At 39.2% G+C, this 9,893-nt stretch overlaps 1 protein-coding gene across 1 annotated transcript in view; it reads right to left on the reverse strand.

Moving 5' to 3' along the window:
• The window catches only part of SLC25A21 (solute carrier family 25 member 21), a 762,825-nt gene that overhangs the window by 56,233 nt on the left and 696,699 nt on the right, over positions 1 to 9,893 (reverse strand). The window lies entirely within an intron of this gene.

Raw genomic sequence — 9,893 nt, forward strand, 5'->3', positions numbered from 1 at the left:
CTGTATATATATATATATATATATATATATATGTATTTGCTGTTTTATTCAAGGTGTTGACTCTTTTTCATGTACCACTTCTTTTTCTCATTGCTCTCTTTTTTTATTTTTAAATTATTTTTGACCTCTTCAAGGGATTCTTTTTTGGGGCCTGAGATCAACTAACATTTTTCTTTAAGACTTTCGATGTAGCAGTTTGGGCTTTTTTTTTCTTCTTCTGTGTTTGTGTCTTGATTTTCCCTGTCACCACAGTAACTTTCCATAATGAGATTTTTTTTCTCTCTTGCTCATCTCCTTAACTTCATGTTAAACATTAACTTTATGTTAAAGTTGGGTTCTATTCCCAAGGTGGAGGAGGCATTGTTCCAAGCTTCAGTTTTTGTGTGTGTGTGTGTACTTAATTTTCAGAGTTAGTTTGGGGGGGGTCTGTAAGTTTTCAGTTCTTCTGAGGTGCTATGATCTAAGAAGTATTTTTACTATACTTCTTGTCTTTACTCTGGTTTGTGAGCAAAATTTACTCTTTTTTGCCCTGGAAATGGGACCAGGACCCCTGTTCCCCTGTTGCCACAAGCTCTGGTATGGTAGTGTTCCTCTTCAGTCTAGTACTGCAATCCAGGACTTCAACCCAAATCCAAATATGGGCAATGCAACAGAGTCCTGCACCTAGTGCCAGCAAAGGGACCCCTGTAATCTACTTCTCACTAGTTTTCCAACCCTCTTAATGTCTGTGGGCTTAAAACAAAAGAAGCTGCTACTGCTGCTGTTGATTCAGTTGCTCCCCAAACCTGCTGATGATTTCCTGGGGCATAGCATGCACTGGACTGTGCTCCATTCTCACCTGGGTGTGACAAACTTTTCCTGCCAACCTTCTTAGTTGTCTTGGGCTGGAAAATTGTTCTGCCACTCCAGAATTCATTTTGAAGTGTTATTTAAAGTTATTTAAAGAAGTGTTATTGTAAGGAGGGGAATTTGGGAGAGCTAAGGTGAATCCCTACTTTTTTAAAGCTATCTTGCCTCCTCCCCCACTATAATATTGTCTCAAAAGCACTATGGGAAAGCTTCCTAAAATGGTAGAAGTTTTGATTCTGAGTGAAAAAATAGGGTTCTTAATAGAAGCACATGAAAGACTATGATTTTTTAATGCTTTATTAACTTCTGATTTACATCATTCATTTCTGCCAGATTTTGAGTTACAAATTTTCTCCCCTTTTTTCCCCCTACCCACCACCCCAAAATAGCAGTCCCACAGAATATCCCCTCCTCCAATCTGCTCTCTCCCATATTTTCTCCCATACCCCTTTCGACTTTTCCAGTGGACCTCTATGCCTCAGTGCCTGTATATCTTATTTCCCAATTACGTGTAAGATGATATTACTAATAGTACACACACACACACACACACACATATATATATATATATATATATATATATATATATATATATATATGTACATATGTATATTTGAATATTTGATTTTAAAACTTTCAATTCCACATTCATTCCCTTCCTTCCTTGTCACCCACCCTTACTGGGAAGACAAGCACTTCAGTATAGGTTGTACATGTGTGGCTAATGCAAAACAATAACATAGTAGATATATTGTAAAAGACTAACTATATTTCCCTCCCTCCTATCCCACCTCCCACTTGTTCTACTCTCTACTTTGATCCAGTCCCTTTTCAAAAATGGGTGCCTCCAACTTCCCTCCCCCCCAGCCTGCCCTCCCTTCCGTCATCCCCCCTCTCGTCCCCTTCCCCCCCTATTCCCCTGGAGGTTGAGATAACCCTATTTAGTGTGTATTTCACTCCCTCCTCAAGCCAGATTCAATGGGAATAAGGTTGACCCATTCCCTTTTGCCTTCCTATTCTTCCCCTCCATTGTAACCATTTTCCCTTGCCTCCTCTGTATGAGATAGTTTACCCCATTCTGTCTCTCCCATCTCCTCTCATTATATTCCTCTCACCTATTAATTTCCCCTTTTAAGTATCATCACTTCCTGTTAAATTGGTCCTGTGCCCTCTATCTATGTATACCTGTAAACATATATATATATACATATATATATATATATACATTCACATATTTATTCATATGCCCATATACCCTCATATATAGGTATAGATATAGATATATATTTCTAATCCTTTCAACTACTGAGAAAAGTTTCATAAGTTACAATTATTGTTTTTCCATGTAGGAATGTTAATAGTTCAACTTTGATAAGTTCCTTATGATTTCTTTTCCCTGTTTACCTTCTCATGCTTCTCTTGCTTCTTGTATCTGAATATCAGATTTTCTATTCAACTCTGGTTTTTTCAGCAAGAATGCTTGAAAGTCCTCTATTCCACTGAATGACCATATTTTCCCCTGAAACATGATACTCAGTTTTTCTGGGTAGGTGATTCTTGGTTTTAATCCCAGCTCCTTTGACCTCCGGAATATCATATTCCAAGCCCTTCAATCTCTCAGTGTAGAAGCTGCCAGATCCTGGGTTATCCTGATTGTGTTTCCACAATATTCAAATTGTTTCTTCCTGGCTGCTTGTAATATTCTCTCCTTAATCTGGGAATTCCAGAACCTGGCTATTATATTCCTATGAGTATTCTTTTTGGGATCTTTTTTCAGGAAGGGATCAGTGTATTCTTTCAACCTTTATTTTGCCCTCTGGTACTGAAACATCAGGGCAGTTTCTTTGAGAATTTCCTGGAGGATGCTTTCTAGATTCTTACTTTGGTCATGGCTTTTAGGTAGTCCAATAGTTTTTAAATTATCTCTCCTGGATCTATTTTCCAGGTCAGTGGTTTTTCCCATGAGATATTTCACATTGCCTTCTATTTTTCATTTGTTTGGATCTGTTTAACAGCATCTTGATTTCTCATGAAGTCATTAGCTTCCATTTGCTCCAATCTAATTCTGAAGGAATGATTCTCTTCATTGAACTTTTGAGATTCTTTTTCCGTCTGGCAAATTCGACTTTTTAAGGCATTCTTCTCCTCATTGCCTTTTTGAGCCTCTTTTGCCATTTGAGTCAGTCTGTTTTTTAAGGTATTATTTTCTTCAGTCAGGCTGTTGACTCTCATTTCATAATTTTCTTGCATTGTTCTCATTTCTCTTCCCAATTTTTCCTCCACTTCTCTTATCTGCTTCTTAAGGTCCTCTATGGCCTGTAACCAGCTTGTATTTTCTTTTGAAGCTTTTGGTGCAGGAGGTCTGACTTCACTGTTTTCCTCCTGTTCCATGCTTTGCTCCTTTTGTCCCCAAAATAGGAGTGTAATGTTGGAATCTTCTGTCTGTTTTGTTTCCTTTGCCTGCTCATTTTGCCACTCAATTACTTGCCTTTCGGACTTTTTGCCACAGTAGGACTCTGCCACCAGTCGGGGAGCTTTCGTCCCAAACACTGGGGTTTTCTCAGCTGCCAGAGGTATTAGATAGGTGCCCTCTCTGAGGTCTCCACATGCTCTGGCAAGCTGGACACACACCCCAGGACCTCCACCCTAGACTGCAATCCAGATCCAAGCAGGTTAAAGCAAGAGCAATTACCCCTCATACTGGTGCTTGGTCCCCCTACACTCTGCAGGCCAGGAGCTGAAGCTGCCACGTGGCACTGCCTGGCTGTGCTGGTGTCTCAGTGGCTTCTCGCCCCAGGAGTAAAAGCCAGGCACTCCCACTTACTGGTCCCAAAGTCCAGATTGCACTGGCCTCTCACTTTGTCCTTCTCATCTATGTGTTGGTAAATCTGGAAACTGCCACAGCTCCTGCTTATCTGGAGTCCCTCTTGCCGCAGCTGGTCAGGCCCGCCCTGGGGCTACAGACTGGCATGGGGCTGGGCTTGGCTCCCAGAGTGCTGAGCTGGATTCCTGCAGGCCTGCTGGAATGTCCTCAGTGGGAGGTTAGCTTCTCTGTGTCATTTTGTGTTTTCTGCAGCTCCAAAGTTTGTTTAGAGTCCCCTTTTACATGGGTTGGGGAAGGTGGAAGCTGGAGCAGCGGGGAGGTCCTGCTTGTACTCCACCATCTTGGCTCCCTATGTTTTTTTTTTTTGAGTAAATTTTAATGAGAAGTTTTTTTGGCTAATAATTTAGGTATCACTATGATTTGTTCCAATGCCTGGGAGGATGATAGATGGGAGAAATTCAATTCGTCTGCTAGTGAGTAGTGCCCAGGAAACATCTCATGTACTAAATAAGGAAAAATTAATTCATCTTGTCATCATGTATACTAACATACTATTAATGCTGGCTACTCAAATTATCTATAAACAATGCAACAGACTTTTTAAAACGTATAAAAATACTTCCAGTGTCTCCCTTTGTTCAATGATTGAAGTATTCTTGAAATAAAATAACTATTTTACTCATTTTGTATTGGGCCTGTATAAGTTAATTCAACCAAGGAATTCAGATCACACTTGATCAACAGATAAGAGTAAATATTTATCATGTCCCTACCACACACAAGGTGCTATGCTATATATACATACAAATACATATACATATATATATACATCTATACACACACACACACACACACACACACACACACACATACAAATACAGTGGATAGAATGATAGAATGCCTGGCCTAGAGTCAGGAAGACCTGAGTTCAAATTTGACCTCAATTACTGATTGTGACCTTGTGACAACAACAACATAGATAGATAGAGATATATAGATAGATATAGAAATAGACATGGAGAAATGTATATACACACATACATATATACACATACACATATATATGTATATTTATGGATATAGTTAAATCCATCTCAGCCTTATTGAAAATTATACCCTTTAAAGTCCTCATATTCCAGCATACTTTCATGACTATATTTTAGCCCAATTATCTTATTTATTGTCTTCCATAGGTGACATTCTATCTCCCATCCCTGCCCTTTTGAACATACCACCTCTCCATGCCTAGGATGCACTCCTTTCCTTACCTTAGTTTCTTTGAATCCCTATCCCCCTTCCAACTTCAAGTGCCAACTTATAAATGAGACCTTTCTGGCAAATTTCCCTTTATTGGCAGCTTTCAAAGGAGGAAATCTAAGGTACTAATAGTCATATTAAAAAACACTTCTATCACTACCAATTAGAGAAATGCAAAAAATTAAAATACTCTGGAGTTCTCATCTCATACCCATCAGATTGACAAAGATGACAAAAAAAGCAGTCACTAAACTGTGACTTTGACCCAGCTTTAGCACAACTAGCTTTAGCCTAGAGATCAAAGAAAGAAGAAAAGGATCTATATATACAAAAATATTTTAAAAAGCAGCCTCAAGAAGGTTATATTCTAGGGAAGGGATATGACATCTAAACAGAGAAGCAAATAAATATAAAATATATTGAAAGTAATATAAAGTAATTAGAAGTAGGTGAGAGCACTAACACTTTGTAGTGGCACCAGAATGGTCTTATGAAGGAAGTGGGCCATGAGTTGTGCTTGGGACTCTAAGAAGTGGACATGAGGAGGACAGATGCGTTCCAGTCATAGGGAACTAACTAAAAGGCATGGATGTGGGAGACTTCTTCATAATGTAATAGACATGAAAAATTTAAGTAACTAACCAGTTAGTTTCGATTCCTCTACCATACTTAATAAACTACATATACCTCTTTTCCCACAAGCTTTCTCTCTCAATGGCTCCCAGTCTTATCATTTTAGACAGACATCGGTGTTACTAGCTATACACCTTATTAACAGTGCCATAAATAATACAAAGACATGAAAACATTTGAACAATGTGTCAGTTTTGAGAAAGATCATAGCCAGAGTCATCAGACATTTTCTAGACCAGCAGATTATGTACCAATGCAATGCAATTTGCCTTAGAATAACTAAAGCAGAGAATGCTAGTACTTGTGTACATATAAGGAAAGTACATAATTTTTCAGGAAACACAAAGAGCCTATGAAGAGAATGGGGTAAAGGCATATTGTTTGACACAATTGAGAATGCAAAATTATACCCATCTCCAAAAAAATAAATGGATCAATCAAGCTAAAACCTCCAAAGATGCCAAAGCAAAATAGGATGTTGCTTAGGTTTAGTATGAAGGATGGATGAAAATCTGGGTCTGTTCCAATATTATTTGAACATTTTTTCATACCCATTGAGCCAAACCATGGCATGACAAAGCCATGATTACTTTACTCCAAGCAGAAGGTCAAGCATATTTGATTTAGAAACTGGTTTTCTTTACTCCCTGTGAATTTTAATATACTAGCCAAGATGCAGGCACTGGAAATGAAGGAGGTGGGGCAGAGATTATAGACTGATGGAAATGGTGGTAATCTAAAGATTGAAGGAGAGTTAGACATCTATCGAAATACTTTATTTAGGAACTGGAAGGGATTTTGAAAAGATCTAGGAGTATCAGGAATTGTACTTAACCTATTTATACATATTATTTCCACTCCTTCTTGAGGATATTTTGTAGCTAAAATGGGATATGATTTTATAGGTACTTAGCTGCTATCTACCAGAAGTGACGATTTTAAGTGCAAGGGGGAAAGTCATGATAACCAGTAGCGGGGAGGGTACCGAGAGGGTACAACTATTAGCAATGGACTGCAATTACAATCAGGCAAACTAAGCTCATGTAAGTATCAAAGTGTGATCAGTTAAATCAATCAGCTACCCCACCCCAATTGAATTAACTAATAAGATTACACACTAAGAGCGAGACCCCACTGTGATTGTCCCAGGACAATCTATTTCCTTTACATTTATAGAGATGAACAATGTAGGCATCCTTGAACTCCTAGAGGATAACTCCTCTTGCACATAACCTGGAGAATTTCAGTCAGCTTTTGTATAAGCAATGGACCCCCAACCTTTTAAATCTTAGCTGGAATAGAATCAGCACCAGGAGCTTTGCCACATGAAAGGAGCCTAATGGCATCAATTCTCTTCTGCTTGTGCTAATTTTGGCCTAACAATTTACATGAAGAAAACACAGGTGCTCCATTAGTCACCACCACACCATCTAAATGTGGAATCATTGGTTACAGCAAAAGGAGAAGTTTTGAATGCTTTGGCTAAATTCACTTATCTTGGTAGTGTACTTTCCAGGGATATACCCATTGATAATGAGGTTGACACACACATTGCCAGAGGTAGCTCAATATTTGAGAGGCTCCAAAGGAAAGTATGGGAGAGAAGAGATATTAGACTGACTACCAAACTGAAGGTTTACAAAACCATTGTGCTGACCTCCTTTCTGTGTATTGTGAAACCTGGACAGTATACCAGAGCCATGCCAGGAAACCAAGTCACTTCCATTTGAATTGTCTTAGGAAGATTCTGAAGATCACCTGGCAGGGTAAGATACCAGACACTAAGGTCCTTTCTCAAACTAAACTGCCAAGCATTCAAACTCTGCTTCAGAAAGCACAACTCCAATGGGCTGAACATGTTGTTCTAATGCAAAACTTGTCCAAAAGACTGTTTTATGGAGAACTCACACAGGGCAAGCATTCATATGGTGCTCAGAAGAAGCAATACAAGGACATTCTCAAGGTCTCTCTTAAGAACTTTGGAATTGATTGTGTGACATGGGAGAAAATGGTACAGGAGAATCCACCCCAAATGTTCACATGGACTACCTGTGCTTGACCTGTGGTAGAACATTCTGAGCTCATATTGGTCTGATCAGTTACAGACACACTGCAACTTGACTCTAGCATAGTGATATCATTTTGGTCCTTTTCAAGAATGAAGGACAACAACTAAGATTATATCCTAATTCCTTTATCAAGAAGAATACCTCTATGTTCTAAAATAACCTCACAGATGAGGTTCACAAATGAAGGATTTCAGGGATGTAGATTTAGAGCCTTAAAAGTCCTCAAGAAATCATAATGCCCAACATTTTCATTTTACAGATGAAGAAACCAAGACCCAGACAGATTAAATAACAGAGAGTAAATGTGTCAAGCAAGATTAAAATCTGGTATTTTCCTGTCTCCAAGTCCAGCATTCTATTCACTACCTCAGGATACCCTGTAGGCCTCATTTTATTCTTACTAACATTGAAGCTTAGCTCTGATGGAGTCAAATTGATGCTAAACCTCATAAACTCATTAACTGCTAGAGCTGGATAAAACCTTAGAGACCACCCCCTAATTTTCCAGAAGAAGAAACAGAAAAGGGACTGTCAAGATAGGACTAGAAAATAGGTCTCATGACTTATAGTCCAGGGCTCTTTTAGAAAAGTTCTTGATAATTGTCTTTCTGAGATATGACTAAAAATTACTTTGTGTCACTGGCCTTTTCAAAGCATCATGAGGATTAGCAGCTGATCAGGGAGATCCTTGGATCCCTCCTAGGTACACCCTGGATTTAAACTAATAAATCTCATGGAGAATAACCCAGTAGCCTCCTGGCAGCAGCAGGAGTCCTCTTTTCTCTATCACATTGCTGGAAATCCTAGCTCTGTGTGAACTGATGAGGGGATTAGCATAAAGCCCTCTTCCCAAAACCTAGGCTGAACTAGAACCCAAGTTCCATCAGATACCAGGGCTACCTCTTGCTTCTTTCCTTCTTTGCCCATTGAACTGCTTGAGACAGAACTTAAACCAAGACACAGATAAGCTAATTACCCTGTTTCCCAAGAGAAACTCCTGGCATCTGTCCTGATCTCATCATGGCTCCAACCTTCCACAGCTCCTCTGGTTCTGTCTCAATTCTTTAAAGCAAGTGAAAAATTGAAAAAATTTTTTTTCAAAAAAATGAAAAATAAAAGCAGCTCACAGGAAAGGAGGTTGTTTACATGGGGCCTTACATATCAATAAAAAATGTTGAGATCTAATCTCTGTTAAGATTTATTTACACAAGGTTTTGTAACCTTCCCTCCTTCATATTTATCTTCAAGGCAAAAGTGGGTCTGAGAACTGATGGGATTTTGGAGATTTGGAGAAAAGCCTTTTGTCTCAGCCATGAGAATGACTTGGGCTCTCTTTCATTTGAAGGTGGTGTTGAGTCACTTTTGAGAGTTTTGGAAGAGATCAGACTGAGAGGAAGGAGCTGGAGTTGGATGAGCTGAACAGGAATAGGAGAGGGAGAAGTCAACTTTCATCTCCAACCAGGATTTAACAATATGAATTGGAGACAAATAATGGCACAGGAGCAATAGGTGAAGAAAGGGAAAGGAAGGAATTCTGAGCTCCCAGGGAAGGGAGAGACAGAGGTGAACATCTTGGAATAAAGAACTCGCGTTGAGGTTGATGATGATAAACCTTCCAGGACTGAGGGAAGTTCATTGTCTGGCTTCCCTTCCCAGGGCCTGTCCATTAAGAGGTACTTTATACTCTTCTCAGCTATTTCATCTAAGTATTTCCTGCATCCTGATTTTGCTTCATATATAAAGAAACCCGGGAACAGTCACAGAACCTTGTCTTATATACTTGATCTAACCTGAGAAAATGGAATGGAAGAAGACAGTGTTAGCTGGAAATATACAAAATTTAAATTAGGACAGAGACTCAAACTGTTGCCTGAATGTTAGGGGGGAAGAATTCCTAAATGGGGGCTTGGAGCTTCTGTGACTGCTTTAATAACTTCATTTGATTCAAAATCTATAAATAATCAGGGAATGGGACTATGTGGACCTGAGGCTTATTATAATGCCCCTAGTCTAAAAACAAACTAATTTTATAACTGGGTGTATCAGATTATCTCTAGAGAGGAGGAAAGCAAAAAGAAGGGTACAGTGACTGAAGAAAAGATCTCTCCCTAAACCAGCCTATAGGAAGAGGACAGGCTATGCTTGGGAAGGATTTGGCTCCCCTCTAGAAATAAGTATCGCTCTCTCTCTCTCTCTCTCTCTCTCTCTCTTTCCATCCATCCATCCATCCATCCATCCATCCATCCATCCATCCATCCATC

This window comes from Petaurus breviceps, unplaced genomic scaffold (assembly GCF_028583685.1).
Source record: "Petaurus breviceps papuanus isolate PSGF00001 unplaced genomic scaffold, PetGlider_PUasm1.0 164, whole genome shotgun sequence".
NCBI lineage: Eukaryota > Metazoa > Chordata > Mammalia > Diprotodontia > Petauridae > Petaurus > Petaurus breviceps.